This window comes from Eucalyptus grandis, chromosome 11 (genome assembly GCF_016545825.1).
Source record: "Eucalyptus grandis isolate ANBG69807.140 chromosome 11, ASM1654582v1, whole genome shotgun sequence".
NCBI classification, from domain to species: Eukaryota; Viridiplantae; Streptophyta; class Magnoliopsida; order Myrtales; family Myrtaceae; genus Eucalyptus; species Eucalyptus grandis.
In genome coordinates this window covers 29,874,172-29,882,545 of record NC_052622.1, presented here as the reverse complement: position 1 = coordinate 29,882,545, position 8,374 = coordinate 29,874,172, and the positions used below count along the sequence as shown (strand labels likewise).

The 8,374-nt window shown below is 41.1% G+C and overlaps 1 non-coding gene across 1 annotated transcript; it reads right to left on the bottom strand.

Moving 5' to 3' along the window:
• Positions 1-292: 292 nt before the first annotated feature.
• On the bottom strand, positions 293-3,707 carry LOC104425744. The gene is made up of 3 exons (XR_005547498.1): positions 3,136-3,707; positions 2,606-3,038; positions 293-1,016 (listed from the first exon to the last, which is right to left on the bottom strand). It is a non-coding gene; the product is annotated as a thiamine-repressible mitochondrial transport protein THI74 (transcript).
• Positions 3,708-8,374: the final 4,667 nt, after the last annotated feature.

Genomic DNA, 8,374 nt, shown 5'->3' with positions numbered 1-8,374 from the left:
GGTCACGGACTACTTAAATTCAGCCCAGTCCCAATCGCGGCCTAGGCATTTTTGTGCATTTTCGTACCTTGATCAGACTTGAATTGACACGATGGATGTGGGGCGTGTCCACGGCTCTATGCAAAGCTTTGCTCGCGCACCATCACATTCAACCAACGATTGAGAAATAGTTGCTTCGAGGGTACCATGCACTTTGGAGTTTCATAGCAACCCCAAAATTTGAGATGTGTTGGAAAGCATAGCTCGAATTCTAACCGGAGATCAAGATGAGGGTCTTCACGACAACTGAAAATCAATTGAATGGCCTCCATTTATTTAGGCAGTACAAAGTTCTTCAAGTACAATACTTCAATCGAAAAATCGTACATCACCGCTTCATCTGAGATTCACTGTTCCAAATATTGATCAAGCTCATTCTCTTTAGAGTGCTCCTGCTCTCTCATCTAAGTGTACAGTGGCCCTAATTGACCAGTGAAGACTTCTTGACTGAGATCGAGAAGACAATTTGCATTCTTTCAGAGCATAAGCAATTCGAGGTGCACCTGAGTTGTAACTACAATAATGGAGAGAGTCGCATGTGTAGCTTCCGGATGGAGTCAGAGACTGGGAACGAGAAGTTAATGCTCCTTTAAGAACTTTTCCTTTGAAAAATGGCATATTATATCTTCACACGGAGAATTGCTTTGTCAGCTCGAAAACCTCGTGCTAGGAAACTGCCTCTGATATCTCAGTATGCAAAGCAGCACGGTCTTGGTTGCCAATGTCTTCATTTTCGAGATCAACACTCGCTTCTTTTGATCTGCTGAAAGCATCGGAAGGTATATTGATGCCTGCAGATCCAATCACGACTGCAACAGCACCGAGGTAATCCATGAGATGAGGCGCACTGCCAGTCAGTGAATCTACAACAGCTGCCAATGGAACTTGTATGGTGAGACCAGTTGTTGCGACAGTGGTAGTAGTCAGAAGAACAGCCTTGGCCCACAAGTAATCACTCAGCACATTATCTAACAAACCTGAGTATGAATTGGGAAAGGGGAAAAGAAGCAGATCAGTGAGTTTGACCTTCCAGCATATTTTGGCAAATCCAACAGCTGAAAATATAGATCGACAGAATTCTGAATCAAATGTCGTCAGGCAGAAGATATTATCTCTCTGTCCACAAGAAGTTAAATGTAAGCATGTGTATGAGTTACTACACTGGCAACTATACAATCGTTGCTCTTCTATCCTTCATTTGAATCAAGTCATTGAGATTGATTTTAGAGGGCCACGATCTTCTTTGCCTCAAGAAAGGTTTGCAGTTGAAGGATAGAGCTCCCATTTGCAAGAAAGCAGATATTACTACATTTTAGGAAATGGTCTAGCTAAGTAACTCTACAAATTACATAATCAAAATCCCAAATAAAAACTGCACCCATCATGCAGCTGTCCCGTATTTCATTGTTAGTATGCCAGCAATCTGAGACTACTTTGCAGTTATTCATAAAATGCTAAGCCAAAAATAGCACTTCTCCATATCCTTTGTCAGAAATTTATTCATTCCATCCAGACCCTACCATTAGCTCCTTCCCTTCCCCTTCCCTTTCTTCCCAACTTACCTTTCAACCAATTACAGTAACCTCACTCAGCACCGGGAAGCTTTCACTAACTAAAGTATATTATAGCTAGAAATTCCTCTTCCACAAGGCAAAAGAGACTATCCACAAACACGCATAGAATATCCCTACACATGCTTAATCAAAAGGCACAGTAATTCTTTTCAAGTGCTTAGGGACATGTTAGCTCAAATCAACCTTTGAAACTCTGGGGGAACTTTCAAAGCTCACTTCTGACAAACTTAGCTAAATCTGATTAGATGCAAGTTGTGATCATGCATTCCAAAGATATGCCTGATCAAGTACATATATTCACCAGACATGCACAATGCTGTGTCTTGGAAGAGCCTGCATAATTGGCAGTAAGCATGCCAGCATAACTACAGGTTTAGCAACCACCCACCAATTGCTTGTCAATGACTACTCTGCGATATGTCATCTGCAGTCAACTACAAGTGCTGATGAGAGTACACAGTCTGATGTCTGACTTGTGTACACACCTGAATGTGGGTATGATGATGACTATTCCAATAGTCTGCCAAAGAAAAGAAAAGGTGGCCTACTCAAAAGAGTTTTTCTTTTGGCGGAAGTGGGTGAGGGGAATGGGACTCGTGACACAAAGTGAACATATTAAGGATATTTCCGTTCGCTATTTAAATATTTTTCTATTACCTTTTCCTTCCACCCCATCCAAACAACCTAAGTATTGATTCCCCTCAACATGCTTCCAATTCTATTTCCCTTCATTTTCCTCGCAACTTTGAGTCACCAAACGTTAAAGGGCCTAAAGCTGTGTTGGGCTTCAAAAACAAGCAAACGCCATATCAAGAAAAAGTGAAAGACGGAATTCAACAAACAACCACAAGCTCCTTAAAAATATGATCAAATCAAGTAAACCAACTTAGACCTAACCACTGTTTTTTTCCCCCCAAGAAAAGCATAGCGCATTTTAGATGACTAAAAGGAAAATCAAGAAAAAGAACCAAATCACGGAATTTGCTACTCACCTTTACTAACAATTAGACCAACTTGCTCCCAGTTAAGGTTAGTAAATGGCTCCAGCTTAGCAAAATTAAGCACAAGGGTGACAGGAAGGAATATCAAGAGGTTAAACAGCCCCAAGTATCCAAGGAACTGCGCCATGCTGACTTGACCTCGATCTTGCTTCTCATCATCATCAGGTAGTTTATTCCTAATCAAGGTGATGTGTACAGCATACAGGGCAGCTGAGACAAGAGCAAGGATGTCTCCAAGAAGACGGTTTGTCGCAGTTGCACTTACTAAAGATTCTGTTTGGGAGTCACCCACACTAACAATGATTGTTCCTCCCATACAAAGAAGAACACTGATCAGCTTTATCCAGGTAAATTTCTCTCCCAAGAACGCAAGAGCGACCAAAAAGGTGAATAGACTTGATGCACTGCTCAAGATAGTGTTTGACTATGAAAAAACGAGGCAATGAAACCAATCAAATAACAACCACAGAAACATATGCAAAAACTAGACAAGGCAAACCACTTATAAAAGATGCTAGTACCGTGACAGTAGTGTACTTTAAGGACAGATTGAAAGTGAGCTGTGCAAAGAACCAAAATGGGCAAATGAGAAGGCTAACTTTCGCGACTCTCATCCTTGTCCAACATCCCTTTGCGTCCACTTCCTTGTCAACAACTTCACTCATTACACCTTGATCATGCAAAGCCCTTTCACTCTCATGCTCAGATCCTACATATTCATCTTTCGCATGATGACCAATTTCGCCTTCCTCCGCAGACGAGGGTGGATCCGGATCATCAGCTTTCGCGCTCAAATCACCTCCTGCAAGTAAATTCGCCTTCTCTGACTCCCCGATCCTTTCAAAGAGCTACTATCACCACGCTTCCTATTCCACCAGAACCATAAACTCCCACATTTATCCTCCACATGGCGCCTGATTTCAAAGATGGGAATGTAAACGATGAACAAGGAATTGCATATATATGTGATGAGGAAAGGCGAAACTCCCGAATCGACCACGGATTGAACCACATAACTAGCAGCAATCCAAATGGTGGTGACGGCAACTATGTATATCAACCCCAAAACCCATCTTCAGACTTTACTCGTCATCTCCTCCTATCGAAATTCCCAATCTTTTTCCCCTTCTTTGAGCAGGGAAACCATCAAATCACCTAACAATTCACATTCGCAGAGACATCCCGTCCTAGGATAAGTTCCCAAAAGCCTCTGTAATTCACGAATCCAGAAAGGAACATCCGCATTGCAAGATACGATCAACTGCCGGAAGCTCGAACAACCACACAACCCGAAAGCTGGGGAAATTGAAGTAATACTTACATCGCCTGCTTCGCCGGGAAACTCTCCTCAAACCAATCGAATCGTTCGATCCGCCGCGAGTTCAGAAACCCGGATGAACTCAAAAACTGAATCTTTCTCAGATGAAAATCGCGCAAGACAAGTCGAGAGGGGTCGTTGAAAAATTGACGGGAGTTTCGTCTTCTTCTGATTCTGACGCGCCGACGCGGACAAGGGAAATCTGGGCCCGGGATCGCCGCCACAGTCGGCCCATCATGGCTCGTAAATGCAAGCCCATCAACGGTTGGGTTGCGACCTATCTAGCACCGACATGAGTACGCAACACCCAATAGGACATGCCGACATGTTACTCTTATAAAAATAGAGAATTTCGACATGTTTCGACACGTTATATATTAAATATATATTTTTATATATAAATGCAAAATTAAATATATAATAATAAAAGGATATAGAATTACACGAAGGCTCCCAGGAGAATATCGTTGCTTCTTAGGCTGCGGCCACCGTTGGCCCTTTTATTATTATTTATTTATTTTTGTATTTATATATAAAAATATATATTTATATATAATGTAACACAAAATTCTCTATTTTTTGAAGAATAACATGTTCGCGTGTCGTGTCGTGTCGTGTTGCGTGTCGCGTGTCCATATCGGTGCTATATAGGTTGCGGTCACTGGTGGCTGGGTCCAGGTTGGTGTATATTCTAATGTAGCATGGTGTTCGCTTCAATGTGCGTTTAAGTTCTTTTGCGGTATTAATCGTGTAAAAGCATGTTGCTTTTTGTTTACTGTGAGATATTTTCTCGAATTACATGTTTAGTTATATCCAGTTCAAGTCCTTATTGTTCCCTTCCCATAAAATGTGTTTTTCCCTTGTTTGATTGGGGAGTTTTGTTTATTTGGTGTGTGAATTTTAGAGAATGTATTACTTTCGTTATTACTTATGAAATTCTGTTTCTAACATCAATAGGAACATCGACCAATCGAGCTCTTTATCAATGTTGTTCTATTGTTTGTTAATATAAGACTATATTCTTTTGATTATTTAGTCGTTAGACATTATTATTTCATGGGATAACTCTATGATGATGTACATAATAACTCTTCATGTTTAAGAATGCAAATTATTGATTTGACAATTCTTTTTTAATAGGTTTAGTATTACAAGTAGAAACAATAATGCGTGAACTTCATAATTTGAAAGGCTGTTTTTTTGGAAATAATAGATCTCTACTAGTTCTTTTTGGCAATTGCCTCGGCGGCAAACACTGTTAGCTCGTAAAGTAAAATGTTTTCGTAATCCACATGAAACATACCTAAATACAAAAGAAAAATAAGATGTTCTCTTTTAAAAAAAAATTAATAGCATATTTTTCATGATTACTCGCTGCTTTCAGTGGTTTATTACTCTCAGCCACTGCCATTTTGAGCCAGTTTGGTGCCCTTAGGTGTCACGTAATATTAGTGACGGACATTTAGACATGTGAATTTATTTCGATGAAAAGTTATGATTCTATTGGTACCATATTTATGAATTACTCTTTTATATACATGAACACATTGACATTATATATGCTACTGGTTACTAATTTTGCATTCCAATATCATCACTATAACCTATTATTGGGTGGTGATACGCCTTTGCTATGAACCTCAATAGATATGACTCTGATACCATGAATGGACCTAGACTTAGAACCAGGGAAGGAGAGTAAATTTTCTGCAGGTATGCATCCACATGGGCGAACCTAGCCCTTCAGGGACGGCCTGTTAGCAGAAAACCACTCAGCCCTTTGGTTCAGAGCCTAGAGACACTCAGAGATGCCAGGATGGAATCGTTTCTAACCTACCCAAGTTGCATTTCTTGAAGGATCCTACCAGGCTGGAGAAGAGAAGGAATTTAGAAAGCCATGGAGATTTTCACAAAGCACACACTTTACTTCAGAGGACTCGCCTCAAACATTACACCCTCCTTGCCTTATATAGGCAATAAGAGGTCACAAGGACACTCATAGGGACCTAGCTCACGGGTCCGGAACAAACAGGGCACCGAAAGGGAATTATTCGAACACATATGAACAAAGACGGTGATCAGGAAAAGACTTTCCCTAGCCTAGTGCTACAGTAAAAGTGAACAGTGATTTGCTACAGTGAGAAATGTACGGACTCAACGGTCTCGTCCGTCTCGGGCATTGTAGCTGCAAACTGAATCATCCGAGTTTTCTTCTAGGAGATGTGCCTCGTATTTTTGTTCAAGGGCTTCAAGGTCTTCTGGTGAGAGGATCTGATTCAGCCTTCGTGATGAGGATGCTTGTTCATGAGCCCAATGTGATGCTTCTTCTTCAGCCCGGTTTGTATCTTCATCTTCTTTGCAGTTAACAATTCTCGGTTGAGGCCAGTTGGATGGTTCTGCATAAAAGGATGTGTCCATGCTTTGGAATTGTTCGTAGGGGTCTTGGGACAGAGGTCCTCCAAAGCGTGCATAGGGGTCTTGGGTGGATTGGACAATGTCGTCTTCGTTTGTCATTTCAGGCTCTTGGGATGATGATGTTTGTCTGTATTGTCCCAGTGCTTCCCTAGCCTCTGGTGCTAGGTCATAATGATCCCATGTAGTGGGTGCATTATTCCAAACGTCTTCGGGAATGGTTTTGTTTTCCTGGCATAGGATTCTCTGGAGTTCTCGATATTCTCGTTCACAAATTCGAACAGATCTAGGATAAGATTTATGAATCCGGGATTCTCACTGTTCGATTAGGTTTGTAAGTCGTAGTTCCTATTTCCGAGGTGCATCAAGAATACTACCATTATTTCGCAAAAATTCCAAGGGCGTCGGAAAAATAGGATGGTATGGACTTCAGGATCTGGTGTCATGGATCTCAGTTCTTTTTCCAAGTCTTGTTTCCAACATGTAGGATGATAGAACCAATTTAGAAATTCTAAAAGATTTCTATCACATTCTTTTTCAATGTTTCTTCCGAGCAAGAATATCCTTGTGAGGTTAGCAATGAATCTTGGTTGGGATTTCAAAGGCTATTAGGTACTTATTGGTTAAGTACCATAATAACGTTTTGAGCTGTTCGGGAAAATCATCTTCTTTCCGGATAAGAGGATGAATGAATGGATAATTCATGTTTAACCCAAAAGGATAGAGAATCGAACCTCCATTGAACCCGAATAGGTCCGTATGGCTTTGCCACATGAGGTTCTCCAAATTTTCGGTGAGGCCGTCGTTCGGATCCGTTGAATAATCTCTTGGGGATATTTCCAGCTTTGCAAATCCCCTCGATGTTCTCAATTTTGTATTTTACTCCATGGTTGAGCATATGGAACGCTGGCCTTTTGATATACATGTTGATCTCGGCTGGTGCCTTTGGTCTTGATAAGAAATCAGCAAGCACATTCTTCTTTCCGGGAATATGCTTAGTTTCGAAGGAATATTTTGAAAACCATTCAGCCCATCGAAGCGGGTTGGGAGTTTGGAATCTGTTTTTGTTTAAACTTGGTCATCCGAGGGAAAGATGCCATGTCTAATTCTACCAGAAAATGGTGGCCAATGAGGTGGAACTCGAATTTTTTGATTCCATTTTTGATTTGCTAAGATTTCTTTGAAAGTAGAATGGTAATGCATTTCAGCTTGGGAAAACTTTCCACTTTTATGGGCACAGAGGAGTCTCTTACCATCGAGTTCTTCAAAGAGGACAGCTGCCCAGTATTCATCACTGGCGTCAGTTTGAAGAATTCTTTTGCCTGTTGATGGTATTTGTAATGGTGGGAGATTTTGCATAATCTCCTTAAGTTTCTTGCTTTGGTCTCGAGTTTTTCCCCAAGGTGGGGAATTCTTCTTCAGCATGGATTGCAAAGGGATCGGAAGTTTCGCAATATTTGGGACAAAGACCCGAGATAATTGATTATCCCAAGAAATTGCTGAACTTGCTTTGTTGTGAAATTGTCGAGGAAACTTCAATAGTTCTTGAGCTATATGCGACCTGGGTAGTATGTACCTTTGCTAAGGTGCATACCAAGAAATTCAATCTCGTGCAGGCAATATTCATCTTCCTTTGGGAAAGCATAATACCATGCTTTTTTATAATTTCTGCAAACCTGCTCAAGGAGTTGACAATGTGACTGCTCATCGGGGTGTAGAGCAGGATATCATCGATGTATATGGCCGCGCTTGCTAGAATTGGTTGGAAAATGCGACACATGGCCTTTTGGAAAAGGGATGGTGCTACTTTTAGGCCAAAAGGAAGAACTTTCCATTGGAAATGCTGGTTCGGGATACAGAATCCTGTTTTGGATCCGTCTTCGGGATGGATGCCCAACCGCCAAAATCCGGCTTTGAGGTCGAATTTGGAATAGATGTGGGCCTTGGTTAAACCACGAAGAGAGAGTCTCTAGATGGTAAAGGGAATTTATCATCTTGGAGGAAAAGATTGAGAGGTTGGTAATTGATTA